Here is a 21,643-nt window from a genome sequence, read left to right on the forward strand (position 1 = left end):
ATCTCATCATACAGAATGAGCATCATGCTCTGATGCAAAAGAAAGTGACAGATCAAGACTGCTAGTTCTGCATCAAGAAGAAGGGCTATGTAGGATTATGAAATCATTAGGAAAGGAGTATGCTTCAAGGAGGTTGAAAGACATATTTTCTGAGTGTGAGCTTCTTATCTAAAGACATAATTTTAAAAATTATTCCTCTTAGTAAGCTATTTTAGAAAATTCATTGGCTGCTCTAGAAATGTAAACAGGTATTACTGAAGCTGATTTTTGAAGGAAAAAATATCAATGAATTGTCATTTCTAGTTTCTTGTTCTCATTTTTGAGAAGAATTCTACCTTACCCTGCTAAAGTAAAGAACTCTTTCTTTGCTCTAGTAGCTGCTTTATAAAATAAATTTCATGTTTTTAAAAGGCTCAGTAATAATAGTACTCTGCTTCAGTTAACGACAATGGTCTAAAACTCTTCATGGAAATGCAAGCTTGTTATATTCATTCTGAAATAATGTAATTCGGCTGAATCAAACTCAGGTTTAGGCCTAAAGAAAGAAAGAATTTATATTATGTCTATGATAGATATTACCAATGTAAAAAATTAAATATCTTCTGTATGTTTTATTTACTGACAGACAAATATTCAGGATATTTTTAAATTTTAAATTTCAGTTTCACTTGTCATATTTCTCATCAGCACATAGCTACCACTAATGGAAATTATAAGGTACTCATAATAAAGGAGATTAAATAAAATGGTATTTATAACTTTAGTCATTGTTCCAGAACACAGAAACCAAGCGATCTTCTGTCGCCCCAGTGTGCTTTAATCAGAATTCCAGGTTCCAGGATGTTAGAGAAAATGGTATTAGCTTATTTTGACTGATATTAACCCTAATGGTTGCTTATGATTCACAAGGAGCCTTGATTACACAGAACTGAAGGTTTGGTAGTTTTTTGGGAGGTTCCATTTTCTTAGCAGTCCATGCTAGCTTCCCTTTAATTACTGAAGAGGTTAAAACAACAAATCTGACAGACTGTTAGCTGAACTCAACCCAGACAGATGGCACCATTCTATTCAAGCCAGCTTTGTGAAGGTTCTGCTGCACCATATGTTAGAATCAGTTCAACAGCTAATTAGTGCTTTTTACAAGGCAATAACTCTCCCTAGGAAATTTCCTATGGACAGGTCACAAATACAGAGTCAGAAACCCCAAACTGTGTATTGTCTCACTGGCTTGTCTGCTCCAGTCATAAATAAAGGTTAGCATGGTAAGGCATCTTGAATAACCTTTCAGTTCACTCCCAGTAGTACTGACATTCCCAGGCTGTATGTGGAAAACAAATAATGAATGCTGTAGTGACTTAGAGCTTTTCCCCTCCTTTTTTTCTTAACAATTGTGTGGTAAAAAATGGAATAAAGTTGATTATGCAACCCGAGTCACCATCTATTAAAATAATCTAATTAAAAGAAAAGAAATTGCAACAGAGAGTTTTAAAAGTTTGGAACTACCAGCTAAAGAAGAAAAGTGAATATTAAAATTATGAAGCACAGTTTACTTAGATATTAACTTTAATTACCAGGCAAAAAAAAAAAAAAAAAAAAAAAAAAAAAAAAAAAAATCCAACAACAAACCAGAAAGAGAATGCCAATATTTTACTAGGGCAAAAGCAAGAGGAAGGTGAAGAAAGGTGTGATGGTATGGTAAGATTATTTTATCGGCTACCTCCTTTCTGTGATTTAATATGATTCTCTGAAGTCAGATTTTTTAAGACATATATTCAATTAGACTGTTGAGGTTCAGGCTTTACAATTTCATTCTCTGAGGTATGCCTTCTTTGTAACTAAACTGATATGCAAAACACTTCAGTAGTCTTGATGTTCAGAGAAATTGTTAGAACAAGAACTCTGTAATTACACAGTCTGGGAAAAAAGGAATTTTATGTGCAACAGATGTAGAAGAGACCTATCAGAATGATAGGAAGAAAGAGTTGGTTATTACGGGAACAAGTACTTATCTGGTATTTCATAGGCATTTATAAGCAAGCTCTCTTTCCAGATTGGGAATAGAAACTATGTTGTGAAGTTGCAGTGAACACTTCATGTGTGGAGACACGAGGCTTGACTCCATTTTCAGAAGGCTGATTTATTATCTTATCATATATTATATTAAAATACTACATAAAAACTACATTAAAAGAATAAAGAGAAAAGATCATCAGAAGTCTTGAAAGTACAGAAATAGAATAGCATGCATAACAAAATCCTGTGACTGCTCACAGCCTCAACACAGGTGGCTGTGACTGGTCATCAAGTGAAAACAATCCACATGGACCAATGGAAGATGCACCGGTTGCATTCCACAGCAGCAGATAGTTATTGTTTACATTTCTTTCCTGAGGCCTTCAGCTCCTAGCAAAGGATTTTTCATAAAATATCATGGTGACATTGTGATGCTATGTAAATAAAACTGTCTATACCCTAGATTGTTCATACCAAGAAAAGGCAGAGAAAACACTCATGACCCTATAAAACTTTAAAAAATGCATTCTAGGGAATCTTGGAATTTTTAAAATAGTTTTCTCATAGCAAAAAAAAAAAAAAAAAAAAGCCTCAGGAAGAGTTTACTTTTTAATAGATACAACAAAGAGGGAAGTTTCAAAACAGTTGTCTGATAGAACATCAGAGTCAAAACCCACACTTTTTAAAGAGAAATTTCATTGTCTTTTCAAAAGAATGGGAAAGTAAGAAATTTGGTCTAATTTGTTGTGTGGTTTTTGGGTATTTTTTTTTCAGAATGTGGTTTCCCCAAATATCATAATATGGCTTTCTGGAACAAGTCATAGGGTTTTTTCTAGTTGATTATTCTACACATATTAAGGTGATTTTTAAGTACAGCCCATTATGAGCTGGAAAATTTCTTTAGTTGCTCAACTGTGATCAGATCAAGTAGAGCTCAAATAAAAGGGTCTACTACTGCTTAAGCTGCCTCTGTTCAACCAATAAAATCACTTAATTTCCCTGAGCAGATGAAAAAATCTCCAACTCTCTGAAACAACTCTTTCTGGCAACATATTTGAATGCATTGCACCTCTGAAGTAAGTGCCAGGGTTCAGAAAAACAAATGAACATTTACAAGCATGCATCTCGAAGAATATGTACCGTGTGATCTCTGCATGTACATTCTTGGAATACTGGTCACACTTGGCTATTTTTCCAACAAGCTACCTCCTGCTGGGAAAAGTCAAGAGCTACCTACCATTGGAACAAACAGTACAGCTGACTTCCATCTTTCTGAACTATTTCCTTACCTTGTGTTGGATGAATTGCTTTGTTGACAAGGAATTTTGTCTTGAGCAGTTGTCATTCCCAAACACACCCATTATTTAAATAACTTGAAATGTGTCAGTAAAATGCAGAAGCCAAGGGAAGATTTTGCTGCTATAGGAGTGATTCAGTGGTTTATTTTATACTTACGTACGCCCTGAGACCAGATGTCTCAGGTTAATCTATGCATATGCTGCCGGAAGAATATGCAGCTAGATTTTTAATAAACTCGAATTAGTATTGTTGACCTTGGCTAAGGTTTGAATTCCCATTCAGATACTCTCTCATTCCCCTTCCTTAACAAGACAGAAGGAGAAAGTAGGATGAAAAACCTCCTGGGTTGAGATAAAGACAGGGAAATCATTTACCAATTCCCTGTCTTTGGAAAAACACCCTTTCTAGATTTGGGGAAAAATAATGTAACTTATTACAAATAAAAATAGATTTGGGAAGTACATTCTAGTTGTTGAAATGCTGGTTTGAAACTGGGACTTCTGTGAAACCAGAGAAGTAGATGCACAGAAGCTGTGGAGGGTGACTATATGACTCTTCTGATAATGAGTAATTATAGAGAGCAGCTATTCTCTTCAGTGCCTCTCCTCACTTCACAATCATCAATAGAATTCTCTGCTGGTCTCTCCATCAAAGAAGAGAAATACAGCTCTGGCAACAATAAGGAAATTTTTATGCTTTTTTTTTAAGGAAGAGAGGCCTAAGAAAGAGATGGAAAGAATATTACCTCAGAAAGTATGTTGCATGAGATTAGATATCTGTTGCTGTGGAGGAAACAGGCATTGCAGCGAAAAATAAGCCCTTCACCAAATATGCTCTTATTCCTGTTTTATAGCACAGTCTGACAATGGGGCTGAAATATGATTGCATGGCAATTGTTGTCAGTAAATAGCAGCAAATCGCCACAAAGAAGAGAGGTGCTGGTCTCAGTAAAGAATGTTTATGACAACTAAGTACATTTATGCATGTAAATTTGCTTTTCTACATGAAAAAAGGACATGAACTACTTTCAAAACTGATGCCATACATAGTCTTGGCAGGAGATTGCTGTGGGTGTGCAACTTTTGCCGGTTGTCCCAGGTCATTGTCATGCACACCAACATAAGGGACACCTGCCAGCATTTTGGAAGTCATGCTATCTTCTCAGTCCTCCAGGGATATGGCCCTCAAAAGAATGAGTTGCCATCCCACCTGCTCTGAAAGCTGTCATCTTGTGATGCCTGTGAAAAAGATGTGTGTGGGAGAAGTGCATGCATTACGTGTTCACCAGACACTACACTGCATAGGCTGCCTTGATTCTTTTTCTTTTGCAGCGTATCTAAAGGGGGCAGTCTGAGATGCTAGCATCAGCCTTGGGACCATGGTGTGAAGAAATCATAACATTACAAAAGAAGCCCAGGAGTGCTACCCATAGGCCTTCAGTATCAGGGGACAGAACCTGTCCTAACTTGCAAGCAGGAGAACTTGCACAGCAGTAGCAGAACCGTTTCTCCATGTCATGCATCATATATGAAAGACCCTACACTAATACTGCAGTCTACCTAAGAACTCCTAAATAGCACTGCACAAAGTTGGGTATTAAAAGCATGCAAGATGGAGAACATTACCTTATGACTTTTTTTGTATCTTTAGGATATCTGTGCAGTGCAAGCAGGAGTTGAATTAAAAATACAAATAAATATCCATACTTATGTTTTTTTTCCAATAATTATATTTAAAATAGAAAGTGAAGTTATCTTTTTGAACCATTTATGACCCAACTGTCATCTCCGGTTCAAAATCTAGCTATCTTATTCCTGAACACTGATGCTTTTATTTTGCCTTGTCTTTGACAGTTACCGTAAATACTGCAGATCTAAGTGATTGTAATTATTTAAATAAAAATGAATATAAATTAAGCTCTGGACTTCCAAAAAAAATGTTTGTCCTATCAGTGCTGAAATATGATGGTGTTATCATTTAGCAAGTGAACCAAAGCAAGCACAATAAACATTCTAATAATCACTGAATTTTTACAAGGTTGTTTTGATAGTTTCCATTTTAACACATTCTAATAATTTGAAAACAATTAAAACTGGTTTTAAATATCCCTTTCTAAAGTTTGTCAATTTGTCAACTGAATTACAGCTCTCTACTCACAGGAAAAGAACACACTACTTTATATATTGTCTGCTTGTGGTTTAAGATGTTTGCAATTGTTATGCAGTTAATGTTTTGTAGTATAAAGAAATATCACTCCATTGATAAGTATATATATATATATATATATTTGTTTCAAATTTCAACATAATAACATAGCGTGTTTTCACCTCTAAGAAATTTGTACGTGTGTCCCTGGAATTTGCATTTAAATAGCTTCTTATCATGCTCTACATGTCAGACTTGATGAAATTAACTTCTTTTTTTATAACTTCTACCATCTCAAGATGAAAATTGTAATGGTGTTTTATTGCTAAGATATGTGGTTTTATAAAATTAAAACACAATGTTCTGACCTTGAAAATGGAATTCACTGGAGTTTCAGGTATGCTGAATATTCCTGTGGCTGATTATTCTCAAAACGCTTTTACTGAATGTTGGCCTGTCCTTATATCTGCTCCACTAGTGGATTGATCTGAGAACATCTTTTCCTTTACAGATTTTTTTTCTTCTTTCTTTTACTGTCTCACAAAGCAGTCACTCAAAAGCAGGCTGATCTCTCCCTGCTCTCAAAACCATAGAAATCCTTTTCATAAGAGAAAGAACTATATCAGCTCTGGATGGTCTGAGTGAGAAATCAGATCTTCCCTTGGTTTGATTCTAAGCAAATTTAGGACTTTCATGCTTTTTTATTACAGAGATACACAAAGATAGCAGGTAGGGAAATCACAAGTCACATAGTTATGCCGTATAAAATCTAATCCAAGCAAATCTTCTGCCCATTTTGCATCAATTCCCATTTAGAGTAGACAAATTATCTGATTAAATTGGTAGAAGTGTAGATTAATCTCATGTGTCATGTCCTACATGCCTTTCTCTCCATAAGGCTGAAATGATATTTGAATTATATATGCATTAGTTTGTGTGTGCATGGGGTGGTATTTTATGCAGTCTTACACAATGTTGAGATTGTCTGAGAACCCTCGTGACACATGACTGAACCTAAAGCTAAAACATCTTTTACAATGGAATAGTTGATCTAGTGCATTGTATTATTTCATCCTGTATGCTCTGATTCCTTTATATAAGTGCAAATCTTTTTAAGGGTGATGATGTCTCCAGGCAGTGGATGTCAAGATGCTTAATGGTTGCAGAAAGCCCTATGAAAACTAATTGCATAGGAGTTACCATAATAGATCTATAACTGCAAACATCAGCACGGCAAAAATATATGAAAATTCTGAGTTCCAGTTTTGACTGGGAATTTGTGAAAAGCAACAGAAATAAAGCCTGCTAGGTAACTAGGTGAATGACCCTCCTTCCCTTAAGCATTTCCCAAAAAGAAAAGTGTTATCCCCTGCACTTAAATATGATCAGTAATGCTAACACAGAAACCCCTGATGTTGGATTGATGTCATGTACTCTGATACATTTAAATCAAACATTTAGCTTTGATCTGTAATTCAATTTAGTGAAGTGACACCTTTTTCATCATTTTCCAAACTGGCATCAATGATCCGGATAACCATACCAATTAAGATCCTGAAACACTGTATGTTCATAAAATACCATACTTCAGAGATAATAAAAAGAACCTGAATTACAATAGATTTTAGAAGCAGAGATTCACGAGTCCAGTGAAGGGAAATAAGTATTTGAAACAAAAATCAGAAAATAAATGCAAAAATTTACTTTAAAACAACACCTTTCTGTTTTCCAAATATAATACCTGTAAGTAATGAGTCATACAATCAGAATATCCTGAGCAGCAAAGGACCCTGGCCCTGCACAGCACAATCCCAAGAGTCACACCATGTGACTAAAAGTGTTGTCTAAATGCTTCTTGAGTCCACTGCCCTGGGGAGCCTGTTCCGATGCCCAGACACCCTCTAGGAGAAGAACATTTTCCCAGTATCTAACCTAAATCTCCCCTGACTTTTCTTTATGCCATTCCTTTGGGTCTTGTCACTGGTCACCACAGAGAAGATATCAGTGTCTGTGTCTCCATTTCCCCTCACACAGAAATAGTGACTGCAAATGAGGTATCCCATCAGCCTCCTCCAGGCTGGACAGACCAAGTGACCTCATACTGTCCTTGTGCAGCTCCCCCTCAAGGCCCTTCACCATCCCCACGGCTCTTATTTGATGCAGTCCAAGAGCTTAATGTCATTTATATGCTAAAGTTCTGTGTACACAAAACTGTACACAGGACTTGAGGTGAGGCCATGCCAGCCCAGAATAGAGCAGGACAAACCCCTCCATTGACCAGCTGGTGATCCTGCTCCTGATATACCCCAGAACATGGCTGGCTCTCAAAAAAGTGAGAACAGTCTTCTAGCAGGTATCTTGGTGGCAACTATAGTAAAGAGAAACATTAAATACCCATTTCAGAACTTGTCCACAGAGGAATATGAGGTACAAACTGAACTGTAGACACAAATCTAGAGACAGTCATTGTCAGCAAAACTCACTGTGTATAGAAAAAAAGAATCCAGGGTAGGAAAGAAAGGACAATTTTTTTGCTTTCCATGTTAGTACTCACTTCTGTATCTATCTGTCATCTGGCTATTCTGACCTATAAAAAGTTGAAAAAACAATATTAGGATCTTACTATAGAAAAGTATGTTTTTCAAATTATGTTTACTATAGAGAATAGGTAGGAATTTCTAGCTCTATTCATCTGCAACAGAAATTACCATCAGGTTTACTGCTTTCTCTGTTCAATAGACTGCCAGCAGTGCATTGTTTGTAGGAATAATTTGGCATTTATATGCTTTTATCTTAGTCTGCAGTCCTTTCCTTATGAAATCCTGCTTTGTGTTTTTTACTGAGGCTCTGCTCTATAATGGAATTAATTTTGCTCTTACACACAGTGCTATCACTTCAAATCCAAGACAACTGCTCCTCAAAATTCTCAACCCACAATCTTTCTATAAATGTTATGCTCACTTACAGAGAGAAAGAAGCTTTGGAGTATTTTCTGTCTTACATGCCAGGTATTGTGCAATAAAGGGTAAGTTCCTTGAGTGATCAAAATTATGACTCTCATTAATGTAAACTACATAGCAAGAGAATTATTTATACAGATTATAATTTTTATCTTTACATTGAGTCAGGCATGGTGAAATTTCAGAAGAATTCTACAACATTTTAGTAATTGAAATTGTTCCTAACCACCTCATCTCTCCTTATACAGATTTGTGCGTGCTATCCCAGCTGGTTATGGCTGGAATAGAGTAAGTTTTCCCCATAGTACATTGTAGAGTGTTGGTTTGGATTTAGTATGATTCCTATTGGCCTACTTCTTGTTGTAGAACCACAGATTCTGATTCCTAGAAGAACCACAGAACTGATTCCTAGAATCACAATGTGATGAGCATGGGTGTTACCCGCTTAACCCAGACATGATATTATGTGTGTATCTGTGTTTAAAGGACCAAAATGAAACAAAATGTAGGCTTGCCTTGGTCATCACAACCATAAGAGAAGCAAAAATCAGAGAAGGTAGTTTCTGAGTCCAAACATATTATTCCATCTTCTTCCCACAAAAGCTCTTGGGGTTGTCTTTTTCACTGAAGGGATAAAATGCAACAAAAGCTTTAGACTGGCTCATAATTAGGTGAAAGAAAAATCCCTATTCAACATTCTCCACGCAACATACTTAGTTCAGCTGCAGATTTTACTATTACAAAAAACCGCAGAATAATGTGGTTAGCTGAATTGTCTACTGCTACATGATGAGAGCTTATTCCTTCGTAGAACTGGTAGCCAAAATAGCTTTTCATGAGTCACAATTACCTCAGACACAATAACTGACTCTGAAGACCCCATGTCACAAGCACTGCTTGAGTGCAGGGGCAACCTGATATCCAGAAGCTTATCACTTATCTAGGAAATCTGTTTTCTAATTTTTTATTCTCTCAGATGACGTCAAATTTTGGAAGAAAAGATTATTTTCCTGTTTTGAACGTTTATTTTCCAGAAACCCAGTCATGGCAACAGCTGTGACAAAGTATTCTCCTGTTTTTTGGAGTATAGGGGGAACAGCTTTACCACCAGTCTGAGCCATCACTCCTCTTCTGCTTCCTCCACAGTTTATGCCTGTAATGGGAAGGGGTATTAACACTCTACCTGTGACAGCAGCTCAGCAGACTGTCATGTTCAGAAGCAGATTTTGAAAGCAGTTCATGCAAATTACATGCCAGCTTTTCGTCTTCAGTAGAAGAGAAAAATAAAGAGTATAAAAGTCTTCAGCAATGACAGTTGAAAGAGTAAATATGAAAAGTTCTCTGTCAAGACAGAAAAGAGAAGCAAAATGACAAAATGTAGAAGAAAGTAGTTTAATTCTCATGAACAAGGCACAGCTAGCAGCAATAGTTAATAAGGCAAAACTTCTGAATATCTTGCATGATAATTATGCAAAGATAAAGAGCACAGTAAATTTGAGAAATTAGTAATACTAATGGGAGTACAGAAATGAAGGAAACATGATACCATACTAAGAAAAAAAATAGACAAAAGAAATTTGATGGTGGGGGAAGATTAAATCCTCATGTTAAAATCCAAAAAGACTGCATTTAGCATAGGGGAAGCAAATACTGAACACTTACTGATATTTTCTCAGATTTTTCTTGTATCTTTTATGCATTTTGCATGAAACAAAATATCATTACCCTGGTAAACCTACATAGGTTGATTTTGATTAGATATTATATAAACTTGTTAAATGAGAGAGCACAGAAGAACCTCTCAGACATTTTCCATACCTTCTGAGAGGAAAAGAGAAAGCACCAAGGCACAGCCCTTGCATCAGCTGGGGGAAGAACACATTCTGTCCCCAGGAGAGCAGTGTGCAGTTTTCTTTAAGAAAACTGTCTCTGGAATCTGGCTGTGGTGCTCAATTTATCACAGCTAAACCTAAGAGACCATTTTTATAAAGATGATAAAAAGTCTTGTTCCATTTAGATGATGGAATAATAGATAGCCAAGTAATTTCATGCAATAGTCTTTTTCCTCAGAAATACTATCTCCAGAAAAACTCTTCATGTCTAGATAAAAATAGGACAGCGAAGAAGACTCCTTTGGTTTAAAACTTTCCTTTTCTCCTACAATTTTTGATTAATTTCTTTGCTTGTTAGTGAAATGGTGAGTTAGTGAAAAACCTTCTGCTATCAGTCTTTACCTATCCTCCTATAGAAGAAGAGAGTATCAACACACTTCTTTATTTTTTTTTACCAAGTACAAGTAAATTTCTCAAACCTGTGAGGTCGCTCAGATTTGTGAGGCACTCACCAATAAATGCTTCTCTTCTACACACACACATTATTTCCCTTGTCTCAGTAACTTATCCCTTACAAGGGAGGAAAGAAATGCTATAAATTCTTTTAATTTGTGCAAGTACTTCACATCTCAGCAAAATTAATCAATAAAAAGTATCCAAAAATAGCTTTCACTTATCCTCCTTCCTGCTTCACTGCAATCTTTCTTTTTTTTGATTATTATTTAATTCTTCGTTATTGAAAATAAGAGATTGGAAAGACAACATCTGTTCATTTGTAGTCCTAAAAATTGCTGAAAGTATAACTCTGTGGAAAACATTAGCAAACTGAATGTTTTTTGTATCATGCAGAATTCTTAATTTATTTCAGTAGTTAATTTTCCCACTAAGTGTTTTGCAACACTCCAACACAAATATAGCATTTAATGCATTCAAAATCTTTACAGGCTGATATCCATCAGACTTCAAATAATACTCTTTCCTCTGATTAAATATGCTATAAACTTTATTTCTTTCTTAAAGAAAATGTTTAAGCAATGATAAAGGGGAATTATTTAAAAATTTGTATGTGTGTGTGTGTGTGCATGCAACTTAATTATGGCAGAAATTTTTAAACATTAAAATCTCTAATGTTTCCTTTAGAAATTTTGCAGCTGGAATATATTCATGTGAAGTAAACACATAAATTTAAGTTGAAGTTGTTATTATTTAAGGTAGATCAATTTAATGGTCAAACAAATCAATCAAATATTAATTAAACCTCACAATACAAGAACAATGTAACACTGGTTTTTTCCTCCACACTGAGATAATTTCATGCTCTATCAGCTGAAGTATCTTAGTCTGCAGGCTGAATGTTTCAGGGCTTTCTCCCACACCAGAGAGTTTTTACTTCACAGAGGGCAGAATTCCTTATTCACTTGCCTTTTTAGGTGGTTTGGTATCATCTGTATTGTCAATCCAGCACTGACTGATTTTAGTACATTTTCACCCTCTTTTTAAAAGAGATCCTGAATTTAAGATATATATATGTGAGAAAATGATACATGCTCTCAGCCTAGCAGTGCATTCTTCATTATTTCATTGGTTTGCCACATTCACGAGTGGTTGGAGATAGGCAGTTTGAAGCAGCCTTTACTTCTCCACAAGTTGGTGTAGAATTAAGGGAGAAGATATGTGCTCAAATACAAAAAGAGACCTTTTTTTTCAAAGATAGCTAATGCTAAAGAGAGGATTAAAAACTGAGTTTACAAACTACTCAAGATCAGAGAAAGATGAAAGCTGCAGATTTTTGCATCTGATTTTTATTCTGAAATGGCTCCAAACAATCTCCACCACTGTCTTCCAAAACTCTGAGAAAATAGAGATTCCAAAACTTAGGATACCACAGGATAATGTCACAACAGTTCCTTTGTAGTTTTAAGGATTTTTTTTTCTTAAATGAACTAGATACAGGTAATTAAAAAACCAAGAAACATTCTGTGTCTAAAATATATGTTGTTAATTGTAGAAAACTATTTACCTACAGAAAGTTTTCAAGGGCATAATACAATTAAAAAAATTGTAGCATTTACTTCATGATAGTTAGAAATAGTTGCTGTACATGAGTGAATACATCTCTATCTTAGAAATAATGATTAATATGAAGGCAAATTCTTCTAATCTGCTTGTATGTCTTTTAGTACTTCAAATACTTGATCTCAGGTTAAAAAAAAATAAATACAGGTGACATTAAGACCAATTGAAGGACAAGTTAATCTAGAATGAATTGTCCTGGTTTTGAAATATTCAAAGCTTGTTACTTTACTGTGATTACTTTTAAGGAAGGAGTGACATGAACATGATTGTAAATCTTCTCTAGGAAGTTAATACATTTTTTAGGTTAGGATTTCTAATCTTAATAGCTTAGACAAATATTCTTTTGTTTAGCATGCTAAGAAGAAGACATAACAGAAAACTTTATATTTGACTTTTTTTCCTGAATTGTCTATAGCTCTGTAACAGGCTTTGTGCTGCCTCCCAAAAATGAAGCTTTCCTTTAATTTTCAGTTTGTTTGGACTGGGTAGTAGCATCAACAGTAAGGCCATTTTGAACCCATTGGAGAGAAAATATATTTTTTTTTCCTTCATGCACCCAATTTTTGAATATTTAAAAAAGCACCATCAATCAGAGAAAAGGAAAGAAAAACATCAAGATAAATTCTTCTCTTTGTACATCAGTCTTCTCCAGAGTTATATGAATTTCCAAGGGAGGTCAGATGATCTGACTCATACTTCAGGCAAAATGTAAATCTTCCAGTGGGGCCAAACAATCAAAAATTCCAAACCCATAAGAAATTTGGGTATTGAACAGTATACTTATCAAATTTAATAAGGTTTGTATTCAAAATTATATTAAAGCTTTTATCTCTGACCATCATCCTAGGCCTCAGACTTAGCATCAGAAATGCTGCTGTCTCAATCACTGTAAATTGGCCTGTTTTATCTACAATTCTCCAAACAGTCTTCTGTTTTGCATGTACCTTAGCATCTGCAGTTACTCACTAATGTGAATATAAATTTCAGTCTATCTGTGTGCTAACCCTGCCTGAAAAATGAATGGCAAATACTGAGCACCGACCAGCCACAAGCATTTAGCAAACTGCTGGATCACAATGAGGAAACACTAGAATGCAACATAAATATTTGCATGTACTGATTGCACTAACTCAAAAGCTCCTTTAACATGCATCTAGTAAATTGTTTATATTAATTCCCACCAAGTGTGATATAAAACCTGAATAATCTCTCACCACTGTGACTAACACGCATCAAATAGGATGCTCAGGATGATAAATTGTCTTCTTGTTCATCTGCCCTGTGAAGTTTAAATTATCACCTCTCCATCTTCCTCTTATAATGAAAAATAGTAAGAAAATGTAGAATATTAACAACTCTTGGTAAACCAAAACAAAAATTTTTCAGTCACACTTTAAAACTTCCCATCCTCAAGAGAAGAAAAAGAACAACTGCACAAAAGGACAACAAGGAAAAACCAAGGTTCCTATTAAAGCTCTTTCTCCAAACAGCTCCTGAAGGGATGTTTACCAACTAAAAAGGTGATAAAAGAAATGCAATAATTGATTTTAAAGTCATTATAGACAGGACAATAAGCTGAAGAAGAGTTGATAACAGATTGCCCCTCAGAGTACAAGGAAAGTGGGCATCAGAACAAGGTAACAGGACTCACATTAAAAACAAAAAGGTGTATTTCCTTTAACATATAACTAGGTGGTACCAGAGAGGTATATGGTGACAAAAATGTGCATGAATTCAGAAAATAAGAAAACCAATTGTTAAAAAGTAACTATTGTGAGCTATTCAATACAAAGAGATGACATCCAATTCATGAAACACTTGGTTTACAACTTGCTGGGAGCTGGGAGATCATAAAAAGGGAATGATCGCTACATTTATGTCTCATTTGCTTTCATTGTTAGTCTGAATCCATGTAGGCATACTACTTATTTTTCTGGTATATGTCATGTTCTGCAATGTTTCTGTTCAAACATGTCAAAAAATAGCAGTCAATAGAACTTTGTATCCTACCATGTACATGATCCTCCAGAATTCGGTGACTGCAGTAAACTCTGCCTGGGGCCATTTTCAAAGATTCTTTATCATTTTAGATGCAGTTCTCTGCTGTACCCATTAGATAGACATAAAAGTTTCAGAAACTCTGTCAGGATACAATTGTGGATCCTTGTGTTGACATAAATATAAAAATACTAAAAAATAAATTGGATTGTTGGTCACCTTACTTTGCATGACCTACGTGAAAAAAAATATAAAGTAAGAAATCAGATCAAAAGTATATACAAGAATCAGTATCTGAATTTATTTACTGAAAATAAACTCATTGGAGATTTTAAAGCATAATCATTAAGCAGAGTCCAACATAGACTGTTCTAATGACAAAAATTTTATTTTTTTTATTCCGGACAGATGACCAGACCCAGTTCTCTAACATAAGAATTTAACAGCAGTACCCTGTTAAACTAAAAACAAAAATCACTTCAACAATTGCATGAATTCACTAACTCACAAGATTACCAAATGTGACAAGGTGAATATCTGAAATGCACTTCTTTTTTTCTATTTTGGTTTTGTTGTTTGTTGTTTGGATGTTTTTTTGTTTTGTTTTCAACTTATAATTTGCAGCTAACACAAGTGAGTTAAAATCAGCAGAATCAGACAATGAAAATAAGAGCTGCCATCTCTCACAAGATCAGACCTTTATAGGTAGCATTGTGACTTTCATTCAAAAGCCATAACAATTCAAATATAATGAAATGTTTTAGCAGCATGATGGCATTTTCAGTTTCCAATCTGACAAAGCTACTGTCCAGGACGTTCCAAGGTTTCAATATTACTGAAAGCACTTCACAATTCAAAATGCTTTCAAAAGCTTTCTGCAGAGACTCTGGCTAGATGTGAAGCAGTGAACTGTTAAAGAAACAGGAAAAGGAATATGCAAAATCATTTGGCAGATAATTTTCTTCTCTGAGTGTACCCAAGTCTTTTTAAGAACAGCACAGGTAATGGCTGCTGCCTACTCATTCTTCCACCATGGAATTCTGTTTCTGCAAACTGTTTTACAGTATAGGGAAGTTTTATAATTGGGTTTTAATACTACAAATTTTGCAGTTTTAATTTACTGTATGTAAATGATAAAAAGAAGAGGCAAGTATAAAATAGGAAAATTTAAGCAATACATTACAAAATTATACATAGCAATAGGGAAACTGTGAGTTCTCTCATGGTCCATTTCCAAATTAAGTTCATGTTCTCTCGTCTTTTTTTTACTGTCAAAATTATTAAATTTTAGTTAAATGTATTACTAAAATGTATTTCTAACCTTTATCATTGTTGAATAACATGAAATAAAGGAAAATTGAGCTACAATTAATGCAGGTGAATTCTCTTCTTCACAGTACTATAGTCATCTAATGGCTATATCAATAAATGCACTGTAAACAATCTTACCTTTCTGGTGTTAGCTAGTGGGTTTAAAAACATGAAAAAACCTTTTGTTTCTGCTAGTTAAAAGTTTAAATTACACTATATTAAAATAGAATAGAATTAAAAGAGACCGCCAACTAAGTCAGTATTGACTCTCTCAGGGTAACAACAGAAAATGATTGCCATTTCTGAGTGCAAAGAGCACAATGGCTGCATCAACTGATCTTTTAAAAATGATGAGCAATTCATAATGCTGCAAAGCAATGGGACAAAATTGTATGACTGGAAGACCTACAATAGAAGGTGAAAATCTGTTTTCAGCAAGGGTAGGCACTACTTCCATCTATTTGTCTTGCACTTCAGGAGTATGTAGCAGAAGTATAAATGTGTTTCAAGATCAGCCATATAATACCCAAGGCTCATTTGAGCATTTAATTAGCTTTTTGAGTCAGCTTATAGGAGTCATATGAATGACAGATTTTTGGTGTTCCACAACAGTGGATTGTCAAAAGCTATTTCTTTTCACTTTAGAGCACCCTGCCTTTTTATTTCCTCAGTCAGATGAGCAGCTGATGACCCAGTGCTGGTGATCCAGAGACTGTTTGCCTTCCTTTCTGCTCGCTGCACAGAAAAGAAACCCCTGCAGATGTACAGAGTCTGTAATAAAGAATTGCAAAAGCAAAGTCTTGCTGCTTTACAGACAGTTTTTAGAAAACAGCACTCTATAGTCTTGTAAACCACCATCAATTTATCTGCCATTCATGCCACATGCCACTGGCCAGCAGTTTTATTTAGGAATGCAATGTTGTAAGTTTATACATGCAGGGAGAAATCACTTGCTTGAGCACTTAGCATATCTGATTTACACTGCAGGAGATGCATTGGCAGGTGGTACTGGTGAGACTAACTGCACAAACCCATTTTTTTCTATTAGCTAATTCAAGTATGCAGCAACTATACTTCACTACCAAATCAAGCAGCACAGAGGAAGTATAAATCGATTTTTATGCTTCAAAACTTGGGTATTATAAACAAAATCCAAGCATAGTTGGAAAATAAAATTTATACTTGAAATAAAATACATGAATCTGGAGTATGTATCATACTCTGCTTCCATTCAGTATTAACAGAGCAGAGGAGACAGAAAAATGAAATTAGTATAGCCTCATTTAGCTCCAGTGGCAGCACAAATTTTTAAGAGATGATGCAACTTCCTGGTCTTATAAAGCTGTCCAACCTTTCTTTAAGGGAGGCGTGGAAACAGATGCAAATTCAGAATCACAAGACATGTAAGCTTTCCATGTTTAGTAATTCTCTTTTTGATGACCTATGACCCTGATGTAGCCTCCCACCTCTAGTGATTTGGCAGTCCACTAAAACCTTTGGATTATCAGTGCTGGACAGTACAATGCTCTCTCTATTGCTCTGCCCGTATATTTTCCTTAAATTAGTCTTGTCAGCAAAAGAACACAATTGCTGTTTGTTGGTTAAAAACAGGAGGTACATATGCATACCTGACAACTCTAGGAGATTGAAAAAAGCTAGTATCTCTTTTTTTTTTACTACAGAACCAAAAAGCTGGCTTGCCTAGGCTGTGTGAGCTGTGATACTTTATAGGTCTAAGTCTGCATCCATGATGTTTTATTTCCTGCAACCTTTAAAAGCTGGAAAGATGTTTTATAATTGCTTCATCACCCATTAATCCTAGAGTGGAGATGAAAAAGCAGTATTTCTGTGGATCTGGTAGTAAGAACATGGTGTGAATGGAAGATATCCTCAGACTTGAATTGAGAAGAAGTTTCTTATATCAGTTTCTTATTATATCAGTGCTCTATTATATCAGTTAGGACCTGGATTCATGAAGATATTTACAAATCTGGGTTTAGACCAAAAGAACTGAGGTGAACGTCAGTCAATCTCTCTCTGCAGTTACATTTAAAATCAAAATGAAGCACATCATGTTAAATTACACTTATTTGCTGGAAAAGATTAATTGTTAGAGGAAAAGTACTGCAATACACCATTCAAACAATGGGTGCTTGAGCTAAATGCAAACAAACAAATCAAGCTGTAAATTAACTGATTTATCTTGAAAACAAAAAACAAAAGTTCTCTGATCAGAGAACTTGTCCTTCCTCTAAACTTGTCCTTCCTCAAAACTGCTGTATGAAATTTTGTGTAAACATTCTTTCTGGTGTGTAATGTAATAAAATTGGAATCTGCAAGACCTTGAATGTCTGGCCAAACATTACAGCATTATTCGAACAATTAAGGCAATTTGTTGATGATTTTACAGATATTGCAAAGTTAAAAAAAAAAATTAATGCAAATGTCAGTGCAATGAGTTCTTTTGTAGGTGTTATCAAAGTTCCTATAGAGAAGTTGTCTTTCACAAACATCTAATAGCGATAACAGAACTTTATAGTTTGATCTATTCACTGCACAAATTTTACAATAATATTGTGTAAGAACAGATAGGGTTTGTTTTAGTCCTAACACACTTGAAAAAACCAAACTGTCTCTTGTTTATAAACAAGGCATTAACTTAAAGAAATAGACAAGACTTTTATTTCCCATCTGGATCTTAGGAAGGCTTTTGGGGAATCAAAACATGTCAGATAGAACATTTAAATGGGGACATATATAAAGAGAAGTCACACAAAAAGACCTCTTGGCAAAGTTAAAAAAAAATTCAGCAGTTCCTGGTGAAGGAACCTGCCTGGAAGAGTCAAAATGAATCACGTCTGCATAAAAAGTCTGTCTCCTAAGATTGCCAAGGGAATGGAGAACTAGACTTCATCCCACATGGACACCAGATGTCAGTTACCTTATAACTATGCTTTATAAACACACCTATAAACATTTAAGCAAGAACATCTTGAACAATACATCTTCAGTTGCATTTGCTCACTTATACCTTCCTGACACTTGAAAAGTACAAGTGTAGACAATGAATGAAGAGATGGAGTTATAAAAATGAGCCAAATCATAGACTGGAAGTAAGACATATACACTGGGCTGAAACTCTCAGATTCACAAGCAAGTACTAGAAGAATGTTTAGTGATCACCAAAGGGTCATGACCTACATTCAGTATATATTCTAATATAAGAAACTGAGCATTTTGACAGAATGAGGAGTAAACTGACAAGAAACAGTAAATAAATTTTGGTAGAGTGCTCTTTCTGCCCATTTAGCTACACGCCTTTCTATCTTTAAGGAAATATTTGAAAAGATCTATTAGCTCTTCTCTTCTTTGATTCAGCATTGTTTTCTCAGCTTTATGGAGTTCTGTTAGGGTCAGCAGCACATCAGTCTGAAAGTTATTTTAAAATTTAAGGAGAAAAATCCCACTGAAAGCTGAGATAGGTTTAGTGAGGAAACAATTCAAGTACAGAAGAATTATATAAATTTTTGAAAATATTGGAATAGCTAGGCTCTTAGAAACAATGTAACAATATGGTTATTGTGATCCAGAGACTGAAAGAAAAATGAAGCACTCACACATTTCATAAGTAACTTTTTGGGTACATTATAGGAAAACCACACTCAATATTGCAATAAGTAAATTTTTTACCATTTATTAAGCAGGCACTCAAGCCACACTTTATCTTACAAATGTTGAGGTTGCACAAAAAGCCACTCAGTACTATAGGTGTGCTTCCCAGTACCAGTCAAATTTACTTTGAATCAGTTTAGTTATATCATATAAGACCCTTGTCAAGAAGAGTATTATTTCTGTGATGTTCCAGATTTTGTGCTTGTGTGTGTGTAAGCATGAGATCAACTATTAAACAAGTCAAATATGATGGTAAGGAAAAACATTTGTGAAAAGTACAGAATTTTTGACATAAATGTAAAAATAATTATGGAATGGTTGTGATGAGGGGAGCAGATGTGCTGAATACACTTCTGTAGTACTGTAAACAGTTGGAGAATTACCTCACAGAATAATAAACTATTTTGCTTTGCTTGCTTTTCTTAAAATGAGCTATACTCTGCTAAAGAAGACTGAACCCTTCTGTTTGTTCCAAGTTTGATGAAAATTTTAACTCTGCATTTCTAATTTTGCAAGCTGAGGCATACGGATTCCCAAGTTTTAAAATGAATATTTCAATTGCCAGAGATCAAACAATCTATTAACAGGACAGGTCTTCCACGCCATCCAGGAGAAAGTAGCTAAAACTCCCATTTATGAAGCCTTCCTGAGCTTTTTCTACTCTGTAATTTTGGCATGGGATTTCAGAGAAATCTGTTCCATTGTAGTAGCACTGAAGACTTTATTAAATATTTTTACTGGAAGGACAATAAGTTCTTTTTAATGCAGAGATATAATTTTAAAGTAATTAAAGTACAGTTGTAAATTTAACCTTTATACTCAATATTAATTCAGAAAAATACTCTGCTTTTTTTTTAATCACTGAAATAGCTTAAGTAACAGTATTCTTAGTCATTACTAAACTTATTAGCTAGAAACAGAATAGATTTGGTGAAAGGATGAAGGGGAAATAATGGACAGTTTGGAGAATTTTTTGTGATATCTAGATGCAATCAGCTTCATAAGTTTCCCATTTTCTTCCCTGATAAAAAGTGGTCTTTTTTTCTGAACTTAGGATTCATAAATGCTACATTTTTAAGTAGAGGCATCTGGTTTTCCCAGAAGATATTTTCCAAAAAGCAAAGTCTCTTTAAGGTCAGAATGCTTTAGTGATTAATCTTATTACACTCAGTTTTTTCTGCCCTGCTTTTTATTACCATATTTATAATTAAACATTACCCAAATGTAAAGAAGAAAGAAAAACTTTAATTTACTCTCTTAGACTGAAAAACTTGAATTTTGGTCACATGAAAAAGAGTGTTTTAAAAATTGTGGTAATTTGCAGCCAAAAGCTGAGTATGAATTCACAAGAATTGATTTAATGAAACAGATTGTAATAACTAAACACTCTTTTAAGCTAAATACCCTGTTACAAGACCTGAAAACTCCGGAATTCAGTGTCCAGAACATAGCCTAGTCAAATTAATATAATTACCTGATATTATATTGGCTTTTGAATCACAGTGAATTTTTGTCTAAAGCTTTCACTTTACATTTGCAGTTCTTTTCCAGTTTAGACACATTTAACACACTGCAGCGACTTTTCTGACCTTTCAGATTATTCATGAAGTATAACACCACGAAAATGTCAAGAAACCCTCCACCAAACCTGCTTCCAAACTTTAATTGATGTTCTGATGCAATTCATATGAATCAACACATTCAACTCCTTTTAAAGGCACAGAGATTACCCACACAGTACAGTTCTGTGCTTAGTTCTCCACCTTATTCCACAGGTTTGTTTTGGATGGGTCTTGAATCATTGCACTGCATGGCTCTTTCTTCCCTCTTAAATTTATATATATGGCAAATTCAAGGCACATTCTTTCAGATGTCCTTGTTAAATGTATAACTCTCAAAACACTTCACTGCACATGACTGGCTTCACTATCAACACCTTCTTTTCAGATATTTTTGATATATTATAAGCCAGTCATTTAATTATTTAGTAAATGTTTGATCTTCTGTGGCATTAGGTTTGAAACTGTGGTATCAGAGGAAGGGCTAACTGAAGTACTAGAGACTCTTCTGCTCAAAATGTTTCCTGTACTCTGGCTCAGCCCAGAAAAGGCTCTGTTTTCTGCTCAGCTAGTTCATAATTCCTTAAGTTGAACTAATGGTTGTATAATACTGTGACTAAATCAGAATTCCTCAAATGTGTTTGATGAGGAGCTTGATGTGTTCTATTCCCTCCTGCAATTAAGCAAAAATTAATATCATCCATATTCTGTTGAATGGAATATAGCAAATTTTTCCAAGTAGGAAAGATAACACTTTTTCAGAATAATTTACATTTGT

The 21,643-nt window shown here is 34.8% G+C and overlaps 1 long non-coding RNA gene across 4 annotated transcripts in view; it reads right to left on the reverse strand.

Annotated features, from left to right (window-relative positions):
• Window positions 1–325: 325 nt before the first annotated feature.
• The window catches only part of LOC135288648 (uncharacterized), a 36,189-nt gene continuing 14,871 nt past the window's right edge, over window positions 326–21,643 (reverse strand). For 3 of the 4 annotated variants that reach the window (XR_010351670.1, XR_010351668.1, XR_010351667.1), the window contains 4 exons: window positions 14,336–14,557; window positions 9,601–9,758; window positions 8,933–9,041; window positions 7,120–8,044 (listed from right to left, as the gene is read on the reverse strand). This is a non-coding gene — a long non-coding RNA (uncharacterized LOC135288648). Of the gene's footprint in view, window positions 536–7,119; window positions 8,045–8,932; window positions 9,042–9,600; window positions 9,759–14,335; window positions 14,558–21,643 lie in introns of those variants that run through there. The other variant, XR_010351669.1, reaches the window with a different exon arrangement.

This window comes from Passer domesticus, chromosome 1 (genome assembly GCF_036417665.1).
Source record: "Passer domesticus isolate bPasDom1 chromosome 1, bPasDom1.hap1, whole genome shotgun sequence".
NCBI lineage: Eukaryota > Metazoa > Chordata > Aves > Passeriformes > Passeridae > Passer > Passer domesticus.